The sequence below is a fragment of the Wasmannia auropunctata genome, unplaced genomic scaffold (assembly GCF_000956235.1).
Source record: "Wasmannia auropunctata unplaced genomic scaffold, wasmannia.A_1.0 LD336101.1, whole genome shotgun sequence".
Lineage (NCBI taxonomy): Eukaryota > Metazoa > Arthropoda > Insecta > Hymenoptera > Formicidae > Wasmannia > Wasmannia auropunctata.
Window position 1 is genome coordinate 2,351,173 of NW_012026789.1, and position 21,706 is coordinate 2,372,878.

Below are 21,706 nucleotides of genomic sequence, written 5' to 3' on the forward strand. Positions count from 1 at the left end.
CTTTTCCTTTCGCTGGTATTCGCGCAGGAGAATATCCCGGGACACACCCTTTCCAGGCGGAAAGGTAGCGCGCCGATTGGCGATTGCGGGCACAAGACGGTATAATTGTGTGGCGCGATTGCGGAACGGCGCGGCGCGTTCTTCTGTTGCGTGCCTTAAATGCGATCGCTAAGGAAGACTTACGGTGGCAATACAAGCGTCTCAGGAATGTCGCTGCCGGTATATTGTTAACCTTAACGACACTCCGGTCTCTGATCGCTCTTGGCGTATCTGGCGAAAAAGGGGAGGCGATCTTAATTCCCATCCTCGCGAAATTGTCGTCTGGCGTTCGTGAACGCCATTTTGCGTGAAATGAGCATGGCTTGGAAAACGAGAAGAATAAGGTGGAATCGTGAGTCGCGTGGAAAAGTGGATGTCGCAGACGAGCGAGAATTCATTTGGCGAAATTGAGGCAAAGTGCCCCCTTTCCCGGAGATTGATTTATGGATTTTGAAGACCGTTTATAGAGCTGCATCACGTGCTTTTAGATCAATACTTCTTTTATTTATATTTATAGAGACAAGATGCAATAAAATCTAAAAGCCTAAAAGGATTCGTCTACGATGGTGGATATACACTTTTTTTCACTGACCAATTTAATCACGAGTTTCCGAATTGAACTCTTTCTCTCTGTGAGGTTATTTGAACGCAAACGAAGAGGATTCGACGTGCGTTCTTTGATCACCCTTTATCCGAAGCATACTTCGCTTTCGCCGGTTCGAATGGACGCGCGATATCCGGATTTGTCAGCACGGCGTTAATTGCCAAACAAGAGATAATAGAGAGAGAGAGAGAGAGAGAGAGAGAGAGAGAGAGAGAGAGAGAGAGAGAGAGAGAGAACCATACTGCGCGTAACCAACACTGACGGGCAAATAGTCAAATCCACGATGGCGATTCTGCAATTTAATGCGGACGGAAATCTCCGGACGGAATGGTGAACTCGGATGAGTTCTCATCACCAGCGCGCGCTTCGTTAGCGAATCAGTCAATATGATTTTCATGTCTGTCCGTAAACGAACGAGTTTGTTATCGCGACTCGTGAAGTTTTCGTTCAAAAATTGTGATCTCATACATAGTTCTTTTGATCTCGTATTTATACATTTCATACAAATCAATATGTACAATGTCGTCAGTGTCACTGCCGTGTTCATATAACTAAAGAGATCAAAGAGATGTCTGATTCTTCTCGCTCTTTACAAAAACTAAATTAAACAATAATAAATTGAACTGGAATTCGCTAAATGACTACAATTAAATCGAGAGCATCTTCAAGATTCGAGATTGGATGAGATCTTGATGTCTAATAATTTTTATGTAAATTTTAAATACATTCCCTCAATCATTTAAACTGCGCGTCGATTAATGTCAAAGTTGCAACGCAATCATAAACTAAAGATAGACTAATAAATTCACAAATTAAACTAAATTAAGCTATACTATTTTCATCCTCGCCCGGCGAGTTGGTTCTAATATATACGCAGACTATTTACGTCATACATGTTTAAAACGCACTTGCAATGCTCATGCCGCAGAGAAGGGAAACATACTGTGTATTTTGTTTTAACTATGTGCTTTTGTTTGTAAATGGTATTTATACTGTTCCGAAACAAAATACACAATTTCCCTTTTCTGCTGCATGAAAATTACAAATGCGTTTTAAGCATCTATGACGTAAATAGTCTGCGTATATATATTAGAACCAATTAAATACCTTTATTCTGTTTGTTTTTTTCTTTCTTTCCTAGTACTTTCTTTTTCCTTTGATTATACTGTATTATTACGAGTCTTTAGAAAAAGGAAACGTTACAAATATAATGAGATAAAAATCAAGTATAAAATATATATAATGTATATAATATATATTATATACTATATATATATATATTATTATATATATTATATTTTAATTCTCTACCATCTGATATTCGGTCTTTCTCGTCCATCTCTATTTTTAAATCGACTATTTTTCAACTTCTTATTTCTAATAATAACCTCAATTAATATTTTTGCTTCATGTAGATATAAATTATCTTTTTCTTGTATTGTTGTATTGCCAATTTATTATTATTACTTACTCATTATTATACTTACTCTCATTGTATTTTGTTTTTGCTTTAATATTTATTATATACCTACTGCTGCGCTCTAATGTATATTTTTAGTTTTTATTTTTAATTTTGTCAGGACTATAGGCTCTTCAAAACAGCATTATACTGATACCTCGCCTTTTGAGGTGTATTTACTTCTCTATTATATATCAATTGTTATTTTCTCCCATTGTTCATTCTACACTTCAATAAAGTTATTATTATTATATATATATATATATATGTATGTATATATCCTGTCCTATATTATAGATCCGCACAGATTCGTCGTTGATGAGAGTTTAAATATTACAACTTGATCGCTGAATGTAAATGCTGGCATTAATGCTCGCTTGTACAATATTAAATATTATATCTTATCCACTGTAAATACTTTATTTTGAGAAAAGCACGAGATTCCAAAAGATGCATCGTAGTCAAGGAAAAGGAAAAAATTACTGGGTTGTCGAGAATTCCAGCAGAGAGACTTTACCGAAAATTGGATTTTCACAACGGCGCGGCGGCGCGTCGAGACTTTCCTCGAAAATGAGATGGAAAGCAAAAAGGAATCAAAAAAGGGTAGTATGACGCACGTGATGTGCTATGACAGCGGAGACTCTCGCGGGATTCCTGCGGCTTCCGGTAACGATATTATCTGCATCTTGGCAACGGTTGCACGATAACGCGTGGGCGCACTGATGATTCGCCTTCGCGGAGAAACAATAGCGGATCCACTCGCAGGTTACGAAGGAAGCTAATTTAGCTTTCAGACAAAAAGTCAAACCGGGGGTTTGTTTAAATTCTCAATTTAAAATTGAAAGCTTAAAGTAAAGAGAAAATACCGCCTTCACATTTCCTCTGCCCTTATTGGCAAATTAGCAAATGCAGTATTCGTAATTGACTGTAACTTTTATTTGCATGCAGATTTTTCAATTACTTACACACACACACACACACACACACACACACACACACACATACATAACAAACATACATACATACTTACTTACATATATATATATATATATATATACACACACACACATGTACACGCATACGTGCGATCGAAATTGGAGATCGCTTCTTGGAAATGTCAATCAATGTTTTAGTTACAAGCTAGAAATTACTAGCAATTTATTATTAACATGCCACTCATACGTACGTATTTATAATATCAATCAGAAATTTCTTACAAGATATAACATTTCTCACGGCGGTGAGTGCAACAACTTATTGCAGCCACGGCAATAATTTTCTCACCGCTACGTCAATCTTATCGTCATATTGCGTATAAGTGCTCACGGTATATCGTATCATATGAATGTAGATTAGCGCAAGGCGCGCACTCGGCGCGCACATCTTTACACGCCACCGCTGTAAATTGTCGGAGCAAATATCGTCACCGTATAACGTGGCTGTGTGCCGGCGCGGCGCGGCGCGGCAACGAGGTGCTTATTAAATTCCCGTCATAAATCTTTATTAAGTTTCCCGGAAACTTGCGCGACGGTAATTTCCTCCTGTGTGTCGACGCTCTCGAGGAGGAGGGTGCGCGGGACTGGGAAAGTCGCTTCCTAGCGGACGATCGGTCGCGAGGGAAGGCAGGGGGAGGATGGGGTGACAAAGTCCTTTAACAATCGTCCGATCTACCGAGGTAAGAGTCCACGCCGGGAGAGAAACGGAGAGAAAGGGGAAAGGTAAGGGAAACACGACAAGGACCACCCGGCGGGCTTCGAGGGTTCTCGTGAAATCTTGGCGAAGCTACTGGTTACGGATACACTCCATTATGCGCGCACACAACTCGGTCCCAGTCAATTTCTCCAGGCTTAACTCCACCACCGTCCCTCTGTGTTTACCCCTTTGACTGCATTCAAATAACAATTACCAATAATTACCGGAAGCGAAAGGGAGCGGCCGTCCGGTTTGTCTTCTTTTGCTCCTCTCCGTTTTTCAGGCATTGAAAATTCAAGAGCTCTCCGGAAAGATGACTTAAGTACGAAGACGTAAGAGCTTCTCATCGATTATCCATATTCACGGTTACATATTCCATTTTAACTCGAGATTTTTAAGGTCTAGAGAAGTATGTCAATCTTGACTGAATGTATAAAAGCTACAAATATTGATTCTTATATTTATTCTTTATTATTCTTGGGATATTCTGACTTGATGTTCAATAGAATGTTTTGACACTGATCGATATTTATATAATCCGTCTTCAATAATTCTGATAAAATATTTTAAAAAAATCTCTTGAATATAAATCCAAATTGGTAACAAATTTTAAAACAAAATATTTAAAATACTTTTAAAATACAGGGTGGACCAAAAAACGAGAAAATTTAAAGAGGTAAAATAAAAACTTAGAAACTTCATTTAATTAATTTTAACACGTCAAAACATAATACGTCATTTATAAATTACCTTATACATTTTATGTACTTAGCGTCGCCACGCTACTGCGCTACCACGCTTAATAACCATTAGATCTTGAAAATGGATGTTATTTTTAAGATGTAATAGTTATCAAGCGACGCGATAGCATCGCGACGTCAAGTACATAAAAAGTGTAAGGTAATTTATAAATGGCATATTACGTTCTATATTCTAATGTAACTAAAATTAATTGAGTTAAGTTTCCAAGTTTTTATTTTATCTCTTCTAAATTTTCCCATTTTTTAGCCCATCCTGTGTATATTTAAAAGTCTGCAGAAGAAAGAATATTTTTTATCTTAACATAATTTACTGAACAAATCAATTAAATAACATTGTACGATAAATTAAAAGCATTTAATAGACCAAAAGTGTTAAAAAAATGTATATTTCCAAGACGGAAATTAATATGTTAAGTAATAAAATTTTTTTAAGCTTTAGCGTTCATTATGACATGAATTTAATTACGATATATATTAAAAAATAATAATGCTCATATCCATGCTCTACAATATGCACCGTAATGGTACCTATACATGGATCTTCATTATATACATTATTAAAAAAAAATGTAATTTACAAACTGAAATAAGAGATTCTTTTTACGTGCATTAAAAATTCGGTTTCAAAGAGGTTAAATTTTATATAAAATTTCCACTAAAATGTCTCTATCTATTAAAATTCAAATTTATTTTGCCTCCCTATTGTGATCTCGTGACGCCCTATGAAATCACGAGATGTGTCTCGTGTTTTATCGCGGGATACCCGCGTTGCATCAGAATACACGCGGCCGGATATACATGTCCAGCGACTAATAGTGTGCGTACGTCGTGCGTGACGACGGCAAGCGACAGTGAATGGTCGCCGACCACCATGAGGGAAGGATGTGGTTAGCCCCGCCAGTTTCGTGTTTCGCGCGAAGGTGAAACTTTGGGTCTACGTACATACGAGCGAGTAGAATTAAATGCGCAAGAGGTAAACGAGACGCGCGCGCGCTTCGTCCATCGCTTTCCTTCGCGCGGATGTGCCAGCGGTACGCGTTACGAATTACGAATTGTTTGAGAAAATTCGAAATTCCCGCCCAGTGAGATTCCAATGATTTAGCCGTCGATAAATCAATTCGCATTTGTTAACAAGAATAATACGCCAAATGCATTATTCAGATATGACGAACGAATGCAGTGGGAGTGAGTTACGTGCTGCGAATCCTACGGAGTCAATGTATTCCCAATGGTAACGAATGTGGAAAATTTTCAAAGAGAGAATTTTGTGTTATACATATTTATAGAAATGTATATTTTTGTAAAAAATTAAAAAAGAGTCTTTGAAATGTTCATCGAACGTTTATTATGAAATCCGCAATAGACAAACACGCCTTCTTTCAGAGCATGTCTTCTAGAATAGCAGGGCTTCCGGTTTCTTGTTCTTGTCTACTATGCCAGTGTACAATTACATCAAGTGGAGCAAACGTAATTGAGGCGATAGCTGGAGAAAAAGCCTATATAGGTCCATGATCTCGCTGAATTTATTCTAAATAAAACTAGTCTACAGTCTTCATTATTTAAACTTTTAATCAAATGTAGCAAAATCAGACTGTTTTGTTAAAAATTATTGAGAAAAGATTTAACAAAATAAAATTATATAACATAAAAATAAAATTTCCTATAACATTAAATCCTTTTCTAAAACTGTTTTTTGTTTTACATCGTGAAAAAGAAAGACGAGTACAATTTAATAAAATATCGACCTAATGCGAATTTTTTTCAGAAAAATAGGAAACTGTAGTAGAATAAATAAGCAAGTTAATAATAATATTTTAACTGTTCTGACAAAGAAATATATTTAATTAAAATACTAATTTCAATTATTGATTATATATTTTAGATCCGTCAAATCGTCAAACTTTAAAAATCATTCTTGATCCATTATCTTTTCTTTAACAAAAGCAGATTTAAGAAATCTACAATTCGTGATCTTTTTCAGCCTCAATCGCACCTTCTCGCGAGGAATCTGGCCTATGGGTTAAGGCTCCGGAAATGAAGAAAACTTAACGAATCCTGAGGTAGCAACGTCGCCGTGTTGAATTTGCCGTCTCTTGAATTATTCGCATTCGATATCACGGGAGTGCAATGCGAAGGAGAAAAGAAAGAGTATCGTGGTGTCTAATCCAGATCGGAAATGTCGCGATGCGATATGGACGAAATGCGGCACCCGGGAAGAGGCCGCGCGTTCGTGTCTGTCCGTTGTTCGTGTCGCGACGTGAAGGGAGAAAGAAGAAACCCAACCGCGCGCCATCAGCTCCGAGAAAAACTGGTTCTGGTAGAACCTGCCTCGGACACACGAGCTCCCACGGGTGTATTCGAGAGGAGATCGCGACAGGCGTCTCGAAGCTGTGGAAAGGATAGGCCGAATTCGGCTATTCGGCGTAATCGCCGTTACGTGAGGATAAATAATTCTCTTCGATTTTGAAGATTGCTCGATCGGAATGCATTTCTTTTCATTCATTCAAAATTTATCACAAAATCGAAATCCTTTTTTTTATGGAGATTGCATTTCTCTAAAATCTTTCTCTTCTAGCAAAAGAAAGTTTAAATATCTCTTTATATATCTTTATAGTAAATATAAAATATTTCAAAACTTTTTTTCCGTTCAAGACATTTCTCCTTTTCTTCTCCTTTATTAAAGATTATAAAACTTAAACGTTTGATGTACCTGTACAAAATTTTTAATATCTGATATTTAGTCTTAGAATACCTTAAACTTCGAGGATACAACGTTAAGCGTGTCGTGACGAAATTCGCAAGTATCTGAATTGCAAAGTATTATAATTTATACCGAGACTACCGCGCAAATTATTCGGATTCTCGCTTATCTTTCATTTACTTCGAGAAAAAGTTTTCTTGCCGAGGTTCTCATTCCTCGTTCCGAGGTAACAAGCAATACCTCTGCTTTGCCTTTCTTTATAATCGATGAAACATTGGGACGCACAAGTCGAGTGCTCGTGATCGTCGCGCAATGCGCGTGTATTTTTGTCTCGATCGATTCTCGACCACTTCGTTCGACGTTGGAAATACTCGCGTCCGTCGTGATATTAAATTGCCACCCCCAATGCTGCCCCCGATTCCGCCCCCGCGTGGAAAATTTCATTTTGATGATAAAGGTGACTGCCTTTAACCCGCGTGTACAGTCAAACACATTCAGCTCATTCATAAAGACGTTGCATTAATAGAGACTCATCTCATGTGACTCGGTGATTTTTTTGCAAACTTGAAATAATGAAACTGTACAAATGAAAAGTAAATTAATACACGACGCGCGTCTTTATTTCCAGAAATAATTATCTACGAAAGACGCGAATAGCGAGGAGATTTACAACGTCGAGTGTACAACGCGACTCGGCGTGGGCGCCGTTCGAACAAAAACAACACGTCCGCAGTTCGCCGCGAAATTGCGCTGTAATTGTCATCAATTTATTAATTCGCGAGCGCAACACGCTTCAGCTACGCGTGCGTGCTACGGGATTTCTGAACAGGTCTTTTTCGTTGAATTAATGTCCAGTGGTGTCCCGGGCGAAACTTTTGCATGCTGCCCCATGAACTTCAACGTGTATGTATGTATATATAAATACGTGTTTAATCGCTCGGCTGGTTGCCCAGCTGCACGCGGGTAAGGGCTAAAGTTCTATTTGCATTTTGTTGCTCGTTCGTCCACCGTTGCTTCGATCATCCACCGTGACGCAAGAATTTGGATTATTAGGCTGCGCCATGTCATAACTTTGCGCGCGTCACGAGAATTCTGTTCGCTAAGCACAGATTCGATGTAACTTATGTAAATTGGCAGAAACTTACTTGAGAGAGTATCGATATATTACATTATGTCATATATAATATACGTATACAGATACGAATTGAATATTAAACAGTTGCAATAAATAACTGTCTCTCACGAAATTTCCTTTGGAAAACCAAATTCGAATAATAATCAGAGAATTTACGATTGAAATTAATGTCGAAAGTTTCAGATAGCTGTATACCTAATAAATAAATGCCCTTGTTCGAAATACTCTCTGAAGAGGATTTTGATCGAGTTTAGATTGGTCATGATGTTTATTATTAAAACTAACATCGAGAATTCTAGGCTGTTTCAGATTATATTTCTTAGATTTCAGATGTTGAAATATTAAAGCACGAGTGCATCAACCGTCAGAATGCATCGCGAATGCGAAGGATAACTACTGACAACGTGAAGGAAACATATGGTACATCAGGAAAAGAGAAAACCACACGATACAACTCGCAATATTGATTGGCGGGTGTTAAATTAAAAATTGACATCGAATCGATCAGAGATATTCTCGATAGAATGTAGATATAAAAGAAATGGAGCAGTATGTAAAAAGGAAAGCTTCGATATACTTGTGTAATGCACGTTACTGCGCATATAATATTTGCTATTGATCTGCTCGTTTACTCCAGTTTTATTAATAATTAAATTTTATAGCAATATTATACGAAATTTAAAATTATAATTTGAATAAGAATTTATGAAGAAGAGTCTTATAATTTATAATAAAAAATATAATAAAATAATGTAAGAGAGATAAATACATAAATTAATATAATACAAATATATATACATATATATATATATATAAAATAAAAAATTAGACATTTTTTAATACAAGCAGAGAAACCGGAGAAACATGAAGTATCGCGTTCCCAAGAAGTTCGCATATTAAGGCTTCGTTAAACTAATCTAAATATTCTTGCCCGCGACTAATTACAAGGAGCTCATTACAGGAGTCATTTGTATTCTCTACTGTTAATCAAAGTGAGTCGCATGAGATGTTCTTACTTGTCGGTCTTAGCCCGCGCCATGTTCTCCAAACTGCGAACCAATTGCAGGTTGGCGAGCCTTGACAGAGAGGATTCCCTCGGCAAATAGGCGGAACAGTGCCAGCTGTGTCTCCAAAAGATACTTCCGCTCACCCTTTCACGGCTCTTCGACGACGGCACTGCACCTTTCTCACTCATCTCACTGTCCACAACGAGGCCTGTCTCGTGCACCGTGTTTACACGTTTCTTTGTCCCATTGGCCCCGTGGAACACGTAGAGAGCACAAATTTTACATCTTGCTCGAGTCTTGTACGGCACGATATATATTTTATTTCGCGGCTCCACTACCCGTCCTCGTTCACAAAAATTTCGATACAAGGTCCCGTTTATTTCACAGAGTCAAGATATTTTGCTGGATTTGTTAAGAAGGTACTCGGCTAAACGTTGTTAATAGTTAATGAAATGTTAATAAATATCTCCCCTAATAAAAGTTTTAATAAATATCTGTCTGTTAATAAAATAATAAACTCAATCTTTTAATAAATATCTGTCTGTTAATGAAATAATAAACTCAAAGGCCGGATCAAACGAGCGATCGTACGTATTTGAATTTCGCGAAATTATTCAGTAATAATCAAAATAACATGATATCCTTGAAAGGTAACGAGGGAATGCCGAACGAATGAATTTCCGTGAAATATATGAAGTTTCTCTCGGGGTCGGTGAAATTCCCGCAGCGGATGAAACGTTCCGCGAACGTGCAAAGCCGGCGTCGATCGATCGGAGACACCCCGGCGATAATTGAAGGGCGTTAAATTAAGAGAGCTTGATTCGAAGAAGAATCGACAGCCGAATAATCCGTGGAATTCCCAGCCACCGTCCGATGGCGATTATTACTTCGCTTAAATGAATCTTAATGAAGCTATTATCCGAACATTTGTCCATTTTCCTCCATGGCCTCCGTTGGAAATAACGTATAAACATAGAATGCTTAGCGAAAGATAAGCTTGCAAGTGGAAAACGTTTTGCTCAACGTGTCGGTGGATACATATTTGAAGAAGCAATAAATTGAACAAGTCATGCAAAGTGAAGACGTCACAGTATCCGCTAGACATTTTCTTCCAAGTGTACGTTTTTCGAAGAATTCTCGCGCTCGCGGCATTAATACGGAAGTATAGGATTGCCGTGGTAATCGCTACTGAGGTAAGAGCGCCGCTATCTAAATTACCGAAGTCACTGCACAGGGAGAGGATCAGTGAGGTAGACTTCCTGGCCGTGTCTCGCTTAATTAAGCCAATAATTCATCCCGCGCGATAAAACGAGGAGCGCCGCGAGAATCCAGATTCCGCGGTGTCTTCGCGATTTATCTCGCGTTGAATCGCGACTCGCGCGATCCCTCTCTTCCCCCCGACCGAGAGGAACCGGACTCCCACGTGAGCGGAAGGAACCGGCGGAGATCCGCGGAATCGAACGAAGGTGAGCAGGTTTCCGGCGAGAATTCCCCGTTGTGTTTCTCCCCCGGGAGGGGGGGAGGGTTGATTAATCGCGATCGTTTTGTAATTTTATTGGCATGGTTACGTGAGAGTACGTTATCGCTGCACCGTGCGACTTCCGGCCAGGCGGAACCGGTGTTTTCGTATTTATTTTATATTTCAACGGTTTGTTATCGCTGCAAATAAATTATCGGCGTTTCACCGCGTTATTTTATTTTTCCAATCGCGTATTTGATCGTTAATCGGGCATTGTGCTGAAAAATGCAATTGTTACTTTTTCAGATTATTGAAGAGTTCTTTCTTTTTTAAATTCTAGAATGCATTCGAATAGGCTTGCGATTATTCATTGCTCCAAAAAACAGTCACTCGCCCGTCTGAATAATATTTCTCCGAAAGTAGAACGCGCGATTTAGATAAATGAATAGACAAATGTCAATCTTACGTCAAATCACAGCGTAATCGGTGAGAAATCGAGGCCGCGTGGAATTGCTCTGTCTTAAAAAAAAACCGAGCGGAGAAGAATCGGCGTTTCTTTGACGGATCTTTTCGAATAGAAACTATGCATGAGAATACCGCGTCGCGTGCCACTGATCGACCCGCTCCATTCAATAGATCATGCAGAAGTATTTTCGAGTATTCAAGGTCGGCACGTGTGCGCGTGCGCGCGCAGGCAGACCGGCGAGCGAGGGCAGTCTCCTTTTTGTAAACTTTCTCATTTCGCGGTTATCATTTATCGTGGGATGAGTCGAGCAGGTGGCAGCGAGGATATCGGAAAGTTCTTTTCACAAAAATTGCCGAACACGAGGATGTCATTTAACAGAACGCGATATCAGCTCGGAAATAAATTTGGAGCTATACTTCCTCTCGACGCCTTTCCACGGCTCCTTTTGTTCCTTCTTTCAACGCCGGGCGCTGCGAATTGTCAGCTCGAAATCCGGTGATCCCCCCCCCCCCCCTGGTGCAATTAACGTGAATGGGCGCGATGTAATTTCAAGCGTGGGTCTCTCGACCGATGGCCGGAAATGTCGGCGGGTGAGAAAAATTGGCGCGCGCACGCGCTGAGCGACGAACGGCCGGGATCGCTCTCTCTCTCTCTCTCTCTCTTGCCCTTTACCGGTGCTCCAAATTATTTTTACATCGCGCGATGCAATCCGCGATCTCGCGTCATTTCGCGAAAATTGCACAGCGCGTTATTACGTCGCGCGAGTGCGGCGCGATAATTCAATAACTCCCTTTGTACTACACCAAAATATGTTGTTCTCGTGCGTTCACAGACGCGCATTTGAAATATGAAAACAAAAGACACCTACATAAGGCATATCGACACCTGCATAAAGAATATCGAGGAGTTAACGGAAATTCTTCCACAGCTCTCTCCTCTCGAGGGTGCAATTTCTCGACGAGAGGTCGAACCGCGCGTCTCAAAATCGTGGCGCTCTCGCGGCGTTCCCGTGATAAGGTACCGGAGAACCACCCGTCGTCTCAGATCGTGGGCGACGGACCATCTGGGTGTCTGTGCGTGCACAGATCCCGCCGGCCGACCACTGATCGATCCGCGCGACCGTCGCCGGATGGGATTCCGCGCGTAGCGCTCGCGCAAGCGGGAATTGTTGCGTTTCGCGAAACGACGAAAAGCGAGACGCGCGAACGCGGAGGGCGATTCGCGACGTTCCACCGGCAGCCACCTACGAGGGACGATGGGGCGACGGCGACGACGTGCTGTCAGCTCGGCGGCACGCGGCGTACTGCTTCGTCGATTGCAGCGCCCTGGTAAAGCCGGCGACGCGCCGCGCGTCCCGCGATGCGCCGCGCGCGTTGCACCTTCGGAATGATCGCGAGCCGGTTCGCCGACCGCCCGCTGCTGCCTAGCCTGTCTGCCTGGCCTGCCTGTCTGCCTGTCTGCCTCCCTTTTCTCCCCTTCGAGGAGGAAAGGGAGGAAAGAAAGGTGGTACGCGCGCGAGGCGGACGATTTTCCGCTCTCGCGGGTCTACCTCCCGTCTGCGCGGATCGGGTTTGCGCCTCGCAATTCGAACTGAATCGCACGCTTAAACTCGCGCTTACTCGGAGCTCGTGGGGTCTCGCGAGTTCCGGTGGCCCTTTACTTCCGGCGTATTTCGAGCGAATAGGCGCAAACGCGATCGATTCCGTTTTAACTCGCTTGTGCGGTAAACGCGGCGGACGCGGATGGACACAATAATTGCGATCCTCCTGTGGGGTAACGGCCATTGATTAGTCACGAGGTAATAACGCTCGATAATGACCCAACAGGTTTATGAATCATATAATTCGCGCGAGGCGCTGGCGTTCTTTACTATCGAACTCTCGAAGCCGCACGGGGTTCTCGAACCGTTCGAAGAAATTCTCTCCTCGGACTTTTACGGATTTGAAAAAAATCAGCGTAAGCGTGGAGAACGACTTGATGATTGGAAAATTGAGAAAGTGGTACACTTGGTAGGATTGATACGAATGATCGATGAGAAAGATTCGCTCTTCTACGCACGTTTCCCACGATGCGAACGATCCGATAATCGAGTTTCGGCTGGAAATTTCGCGACGGAGACACGCGCGATGGGATTAGAGATGGGAAAATTCGATTTGTTATTCCTCCGCGTATCTCGAGCCACTTCGCGTCACAGTACAAAAGTCGATTGTCAGAATAACGCGACGAAGATTTCGAATAATCTTAGGACGATGAAATTTTGTTAGCATAATTTTCACCTGCGTATCACACACAATTAGAATTTACACTTACGTCGATGTGTCATTAAAATAACGTGCCGATTTTTAAATATTAGATTCAGACAAAAGTCATGTTTGTTAAATAAGATTGAACATTGAATTTCAGCAATAGAAGCAAAATTGTATCCTTTCAATACACTTGTTTTTTTATTTCAAGAAAATTTTTCTTTAATTTTGCTTTCCAAGAAAGCCAATTTTTTTTAAATTTTATTCAATACAGAATCTAAATTGTATAATTATATAATTGTATAATTGCGTTTTTTGTCATCGTTTTGAAAATTCTTTTATATCAGTCTGATAATTATATTTCGCTGTTCGTTGAATTTTATTCAAAGCGATTGATAAAAGTACAGATGATATAAAAGTAAATTGTAAATGTAAAATGAGATCATCACGCGTGAGACATTAAAAGATAATAAATGCAAATGAGAGTGTGTCGGAAAAAATTAATCTCGATTAATCTCGATTCCTCGTTTTGCAAAAAGATTCCGTTTCACGAGCACGCAATTAAATTAGCACATATTGCAGCGCAATGAGCGCAGATCGGAATATCCGACGAACAAAAGTGCACAACGATCGTTTTATCGTTAATATCGACCGGCTGTACGTCGTACGCATGCTACCGTATGCATTTCACGTGCATTTCACGTGGCCAGTGTTTCTCAACCCGATATCCGATTAATTATGGATATTATTGTAAGTTATTAAAATATCGTCGTAAGTTACTGTTATCAAAAGAAACATTGGAATTTTCTCGATCGCGACTTCAAGATTATAACAGTTTTCTCTCAATGCACTTGTGAACGTCATAAATTCACCTAAAACTCAAACTTATATAATTAAGTATAATTAGATTATCAAATGACCTTACAAACAGAATCTCCTTCTCAGGACTAATTAAATAATAGTTAAAACTTTAATATCTATCATTTTATATATATATATATATATATATATATATATATATACATGTAATAAAGAATGTTGGAAACAACCATAAATATCATTATGGTTGTTTCATTTTCAGATAAACTATAAGTCAATAGCGTTGGCTCTACAGATATTTATCCATTAGATATAGATTACCACATAGTTTATCCGAAGATGAAACAACCGCAGCCCCAAACAAATTTCTATTTGTCAAAGTATTTGAAGACTCAGAGATCCGATAAAAAGATGTTACGTTCAACGAGTCAATTACTGTTTTATCTAATTCTGCTGTTTCCTTATTCAACCTTCGGAAGGAAGAGTAAATTCTAAAATGGCGCGCATCTCGCGTCCATTTCCGGCGGCGAACTTTCAACAAGAATTCCTCTCGTCCGTTATTGCGTTACAGTTTGACGGCGGCAGATTGCGTTTGATGCGATAACTTTCTCGCTTAATATCGACGACGGCGCGCAAAGCTCTCGGCCCCCGTTACTGCGATGTACCTAGTTTAATTGCATTTTCCGCGAAGGCGCTCGGAGGCGCGTGTATACGCCTCGCCGGGACCACACTGCCGAGAGGATCTTTCTGTTCCGAGCTGTCGGATACTTCCTCCCCCGCGATCGTTTTTCCACGAAGGGATCGAAGCCCTGCATTCGCGGTGGCTGAGGAATGTTCGACGGGGATGTTCGATCGATCTCGCTAAATCGCGTTTTCGATCTCCTTCACGCGCTTCCGACTTTCCGCGACAGTCGTGCAACACAAAAACCCTCTTCTTACATCCGAATGCGGATTCGGAGAAGGCGAGTTTTTCCCTTTGCAAATTCTCAAAAGGATTCCGTTTCACCGAAGTTACCGATTGTACCAGAGTTGATTCTCGGGAAACTAAGAAAAGTGCGAGCACCTCAATAGAAACATATTTGAGACAAATCCAACAGAGAGAAAGAAAGAGAGAGAAGGGAAGAGAGAGAGAGAGAGAGAGAGAGAGAGAGAGAGAGAGAGATAACCGCTTTTATTGTCGTTTTAGGGCAAGCCCTCTAAGAACAGAAACAGAAATAGAAAAAAATACAAAATAAAGAATAAAAATGAATAACTAAAAGAAAAATAATAAACTAATACAGAAAAAATAATAAAAATATGCGAAGTAAACGAGATAAATGCAAGTAAAAGATAATAAAAAATTGTCGAAAGAACAGAAACAAAAATAAAGAAACGCAATGTAACAAAAGAGAGAGAGAGAGAGAGAGAGAGAAAGAGAAAGAATCTCGCTCCTGTATTTCAATTTACGTTCTCGTAAAGTGAATGTTTCACGTGTATCCCCCTTACCTTTTGTAGTCCGGAAATAATTTGCGAGATTGTTCGCACAACGACGTCATTCGCAGATGTGTATGTGTGTGTTACGGAGCGAAGTCGAATGAATGAGATTGAAGGCCGAATCCGGAGGGTATACAAACCCGCGGCTTTGGAGAAAGTGTAGCGATTGAATACGAGAGCAACAACTGCAACCTGGCGATTGGCATGTGATTAGCGCAGAGAACGTCGAAACAGACGGAAAGTTACGATACGCGAACGAACGTTTACGAATCTTTAATTTAAAACCGGATCACACACGCCGCGATCCCATTCGCTCGCCGCGTGCTGCACACACGTTTTACGTCCCGCAATTATTTGTCTCTGTCTGTCGTTTATATCCTCGTTAAACGGACTGCGTTACTGTGTCGAACGATGTGTCAAACACGCCCGGTCGGGTCGCGTTTAACAATTCAGGAAATTCGGATAAAAGTGGACGCGAGTTGTACGAAGGGGCGAAGGGGGGAGGATGGGAAACGCGTTTCGTCCCCTTCGACTCGACTCGATCGTGTTCCACGTGACTGGGCGGAACAGCCGGGGCTTGTTTCTGTTGAGCCGTTGCCCCAACAAATTGATGCCCGCTGCAGAATCCACCGTAAAGTACACGAACACCAGTGCAAACAGCGCGAGAGCGCAAACGCTCGACCGCCGCATAATTTTTGCCGAGCGTTGCGTCCATGATCCGCGCTTTAATTCCGATAACGCGACCGCGGCAGCCGGCACGAAATCGCGGAAGGATTCCTCGAAATGTAAAAATCCTGCGAGGATTGCGAGGTAAATCCAGCACCCGGACGTGATTATGAGTTTTTCTTCTTATTTTTCTCGGAATTCGTACCTGCGTAATATACGACGCAAATAATATAGGAGGCGTTTCACGATTTGAATATCCAAATGACATGGGTTTCCACAAGTCATACGTGTGTAATTCTCCGTGAAATCACAGGTATTCAGGGACGAAAATCTGACGAGAGAGATTCGAATACTACTTTCAATTTACATGAATATGTAAATCTCTCTCTCTCTCTCTCTCTCTCTCTCTTTCTTTTCCAGAAATCTAATTTGGAAATTAATTCAGAATTTACTTTTTCTAATATTCCTTTCTCTTTGTCAAAATATTGAAACATCAATTTTCAGATTACGTAATTTTGTATCGTGACAGTGAATTCTTCATTAGTTCTCTATCGGTCTTAATTTCAAATAGAATGTGTGTGGTTATATAATAATATTGAGCAATGTCGCGCAGTAATTAAGTGTATTTAAGATTAGAGTAAAAAAGATTGGAGAATGAAGGTAACTCAGTTTACGATGTCGAAAGTGATAAGCCAATGGGTTAACACGTTCAACGAGAAGTGTAATTGTACTCGCGCCACGCATACTTTATGAGTTCACTCGAATGTCGCCGAGAATTCCTAGTATTCATCTGACTCATTAAAGGTTGGATCAACACAGATATTTTACGGGACACATTTGTGAAATGAGCAAACTGAATTTGAAATAAGTTGTTATAAGACATACACGTTTAAAATTCACGTCGACTTTTGACTTGAAAAAGTCACTTGAAAGCTTAATACAAGTAATACATATTTCTAATATTAATTTATTAAAAATTACAAAGGATAAATATTTATATCAAATTAAATGAAAAATTAATATTAGAAATAAATTGTTTCAAGCGAATATATATATACTGGATATATTAAATTAAATCAAAAAGATTTTCTATTTTAACAACTTCTTTAGAAAGAAGAAGAGTACATAACTCAACATATTTGAAGCACTTCATTTATGAGAGTTATTATCGAGAACATCGCGGTAAATCGAAGGTCACATATAATGCATTGCAGCGGAGAATATACCGACGAGTAAACGGAACTCGTATACGAACGGAGTGCACTTCTCTCAAATGTCATTCGAGAAGGTTGCAAAAAAAGGGGGCACGCTTCCGCGGGCGGAACCGGGGCAAATGGACGGTTTTCTACGGTGCAGTTTCTCGGCGTAGCCTGACAACGCTCTCGGCGAGCACGATGCGCGCGAGCCGATGAATAATTGAGGCAACGGGAATACGGAGGAGCGGTGGTGAACGAGCGCGCGCGTGGAGCTCAAGCAGTTAAAAAACTGCCGCTCCCGCTACGTCAGTCGTTCATTCCGCCGCGCCGTGCGCGACTGACGCGAGTGGCGGGATTAATTGCGACGCATAAGTCGCCCTATTTTTGTAAACGCGGTCGGATACGAGCGTTGCTCTGAGCGACGCGGGCTACCATCATCCCTCGCAGGCAACGGGAGCGAGCAACGGTCACGCCGTCCTTTCCGCGCGCGCGTGTTCGGAATGTCAAATCGAACTATTACGCGATGCTCGCGGTTGTAATTTATCGAACAAGTAATTGCGGAAATAACGAGCCACTGCGGACGTGTACGCGCGCGTGTGTGCGCGTCCACGATTCCGCTTTATTTCACTCGGAAATCGTGCGACGATGGGGTGGGGATGTGCGGGCGGAAGGAATTTGCGGAGAGTATTGATGATTTCCATCTTGGAAGCTGATAACCCGCGCCCTTCTTTTGTACCAGACCAGTCCATCGGTGGCGGCAGCGGCGGCGTGTATAGCGTTTTCGAAGCGCAGTAATTACGCGGGTCGCAATTAGTTCGGCCGCTGACCGCGGCTGGAACATCCGAGAGTTCATTTTGCTCGATTGTTCGTCAAGGAGAAAGAAATGCACGCGCCTGCACCGTTGCTTGATCCTAATTGCACGGTGCACACCGACGCGGACGGCGCAATAATGGCGACTCGTCCGCATTTTCGCACTTTCGAAATTCTCCCCGCGTCATCGCGGACGAAACTCGCTGCGAGACGAAAGAGTTTGACGAATCGAAATTTCGCACGTGAATTTTCGCGGTGAATCGCGACCGCCGCGGTAAAACGTTTGTCACGTCATGGTTACGCATTATTATGAAAGTTGCACGTTCTTGAAATAATTCGTCGTATATCAGTTTAACGAATAAGTCGCTAAGGAATTCGAATAAATTTCTATAATTTTTGTATAGTATGTAATACGGAAAAAATTATAAATAGACTTCTGTCCTTAATTTTGCCCTAAATTAGATATATAAAATTATTTAAAAAAAGTTAAAATTAAAATCAAGTAAAGCAAAATCTTTTAAAAGTAAAAGAAAACATTAAACGCATTTTTTAAAAAAGATATTATACCAAGAAATATTATATTAACATATATTTTATAAAAAGAGTCAAATGTAATATGTAAATAATTAAAAGTAATTTTAAATAAAAAATGTTAATTTCTCAAGAATATTTTAGACAATTTTATATTAAATCTATTTTTTTACGAAATAATATAAGAATTATGTCAATTGGAATTAAATACGAATAATACAAGATTTAAGCTTTTTCAAAAATATAAAATTTAATTTGATATAATTCGTGATAATTTTATCACACTTGATTAATTTGTAAAACATATCAATATCAAGTTAAGTACAATAGTAGTACGTTAAATTTTACATTTAAGTATATTTGTACATGTACTTTAATGATTAGACTAATCTGAAAGAATTCAATTTTAACATAACTAAGGAAGGACCTGCCCTTTCAGTCTGAAATAGGTTTTTGTTCTTTTTGAATTTACGTACATATCCAGTTCTGCAAACTGCGCGTCGATTTAATTTTTGGTACTAAAACGCAATCCTAAATTAAAAAAGTAACATCATAAATTAAATTGGAAAGCAATTTAATGATATTGATGCTAGTATAATAAGCATCTTAAAACATTGTAAAGAATTTATTGGGAAAATATGCTTTAGTATAATTTGAAAATTGCGGTAGTCAAGTAATTAAAGACACAGAGAGACATCTATCTTACAATAGAGAGACATCTAGGTAGAGAAATTCAAATTGTATATCAATATTTATATTCTAGCATAAAGGACTACACGTCTCTGTTCGAACCTTTTCCGAACAGTTCTTGCGACATTCCTCTGTATCACATTTAGTAATAAACGCTGTTACGAAGATATAATGGAAACGGACGATAACTGGTTGTGGACAAATTATACTGAAATAGAAGATTCGTTGGCGAAGTGCAATTTGTGTAATAAAATTTACGAAGTTGCAAATGGGAGACTCTCGAAGAAAGCAGGATTGCACTTATTAAAAGAGCACAAAATATTCAATAACGACAGAGCGGTCTTACACAATTGCTGGATATATTACAAACGCTTATCTGGATATAGAGCAATATGCAATGCCTGTGGTAAAATTTACGATACTATGGATATCAAATATACGAAGAAATACTCGAAGAAAGTGCACGTATCGATAATACTTCAGCAATTTTGGATGCGGAGATACCACACGCCGTCAGGACAAGACGCCAACTGCAATTTTTGTGGCGCCTGTTATAATTTTACATATTCAGTGAAATGGGTGGAAAAACAATTGATAGAACTACATTCGGACACGACAGCATTTCCCTAAAGAAAGAAGATAAATATACAACAGCTAAGTATGACAATAAAAGACATTCACATTAAAAGGCAATGAGACAAGGTACATTATTGGTGATTATATTCCTGGAATATTGAACGGAAGAGCTGCTTAAAATTACTTGATCTTGTACATATATCATCGGACAAATGCATATTCAAAACCTGGATGCAGAAAATAAGACAAATACGTTAATGGAAGCTAGTATAATATACAGGAAAATGAAACGATTGCAAGTTCTCATCAAACTGGTATTCAAAAATCTAAGAAAAATGATAAAAGCGGTAAATATTATAAATATTGTTTTTTTTTAAATTCATACATACTCTGGTATATAATGAGCATATAAAACAATTTAGTATTTATATTTTAAAAACATTGTAAGCATTCGAGATAAATAATCTAATTTTCAAGTCTATTTTAAGATCACGCGTAATTAAAATTTGTCATTTATTTAGTATAAATATTTAGCAATTGACGGAAATTTTTATATTTAAGTATTTAGACAAGCAACATTGAAAAAAAATTTATATGATATTTAAATCTTCATTTTTTAAATATTCAGACAAGAGTTATAGAGAAAAGTGACAATCCTTTAAAAATTCCTCTTTAACAATTTAACAATCGAATAATGTACAACACGTAACATTATAACATTAATTATACCAATACATTTCTCAAGTATTTTTTTTTTAATCACTTTGTATATAAATGCTATCTAGTTCACATTCAGCGGATGGACCGTGATGTAGGTTTCGAAGCAGACATTTAAATCTACAATAATGGATCAATACCATCTACAATAATGGAAATTAATAATGGATCAAGTAATAGCAGTTTCGACTTTGACGCATTCCAACCTAGGAATAATTGAAGAAACAAGAGCTCCCGCCGGAATAATTATTATCATTACACGAATCTGTCATTATAGAGTGTTAGACGCGAAGCTACGTAAGAGAATCTTTTCTCTAAGAGATCAGATACTTTAAAAAATTTGTACTTCAACTTGCTTTAGAAATTAATGACTTTTTAAAATGATTTATGATTGATACTTTTTCGTACAATCATTAGATTCCAGGAAAAGTAAATTATTACGTTCTGTTAGTTTAAGACCATCATGATATTAAAATTATGCTGGGAAATATAATATAACGGTTTGCAAAATCTAACAAACATTATCTTATTTTATATATCTATTTTATACTTTATGATTTACTAGTTGCTAGGAAAACATCATAAAATATAAAATAATAGTTACATATATAATCCATAGCTTTTCTGGTCTAAGTAACATATAGAGTTAATTTACACATTTA

At 39.2% G+C, this 21,706-nt stretch overlaps 1 protein-coding gene and 1 long non-coding RNA gene across 2 annotated transcripts in view; one reads left to right on the forward strand and one right to left on the reverse strand.

Annotated features, from left to right (window-relative positions):
• The window catches only part of LOC105459013, a 102,420-nt gene that overhangs the window by 46,565 nt on the left and 34,149 nt on the right, over positions 1-21,706 (reverse strand). The window lies entirely within an intron of this gene.
• Positions 19,853-21,338, forward strand: LOC105459000. The gene is made up of 2 exons (XR_975611.1): positions 19,853-20,674; positions 21,113-21,338. It is a non-coding gene; the product is annotated as an uncharacterized LOC105459000 (long non-coding RNA).